Source organism: Rhinopithecus bieti, unplaced genomic scaffold (genome assembly GCF_001698545.2).
Source record: "Rhinopithecus bieti isolate Rb0 unplaced genomic scaffold, ASM169854v2 scaffold_48197, whole genome shotgun sequence".
Lineage (NCBI taxonomy): Eukaryota > Metazoa > Chordata > Mammalia > Primates > Cercopithecidae > Rhinopithecus > Rhinopithecus bieti.
In genome coordinates, this window is record NW_016819410.1 from 1,471,253 (window position 1) to 1,472,067 (window position 815).

Sequence of the window (815 nt, forward strand, 5' to 3'; positions counted from 1 at the left end):
GTCCGGGTTGGCGTGCAATGGCGCGATCTCGGCTCACTGCAACGTCCGCCTAGCGGTTTCAAGCGATTCTCATGCCTCTCAGCCTCCTGAGTAGCTGGGATTACAGACGCCTGCCACAACGCCCGCCTAATTTTTGTTTATTTTGCAGAGACGGGGTTTCACCATGTTGCTCAAGCTGGTCTCAAACTCCTGGACTCAAGTGATCCGCCTGCCTCGGCCTCCCAAAGATTACAGGCGTGAGCAACCACGCCTGGCCGAATTGTGTTTTTATATGCATTATTTTCCTTAAAGTTTTAACAGTTTCTTGAAAAAGGTATGATTAGCTTTGTCAGACAGATGAGGAAACTGAGGCTCAGGGTAGTTAAGTGATTTGTCCTCAGGTCACACAGCAAGAGCAGAGAGTGAAACACACGGAGTTCAAAGTTTTGGGGTTCAGAAAATGATACCCCACAATGAAGGCCTCAGAAGCAGCCTTAGAAGCAAAACTTTTTCTCTGACTCCTTTTGCTCTCCTGTCTCTGGTCCCACATTCTTCCCCAGACTAGTCACAGAAACTAGAATTCCTCTTTCTCACATCAGGTCCCAGAAATCAGGACCCCTTTTTTATAAAGCCAGCCATAAAACGTTAAAATACTACTCTAGGCCAGGCAAGGTGGCTCACGCCTGTAATCCCAGCACTTTAGGAGGCTGAGGTGGGCGGACCACGAAGTCAGGAGATCGAGACCATCCCGGCTAATACGGTGGAACCGCATCTCTACTAAAAACACAAAAAAATTAGCCAGGCGTGGTGGCGGGCGCCTGTAGTCCCAGCTACTC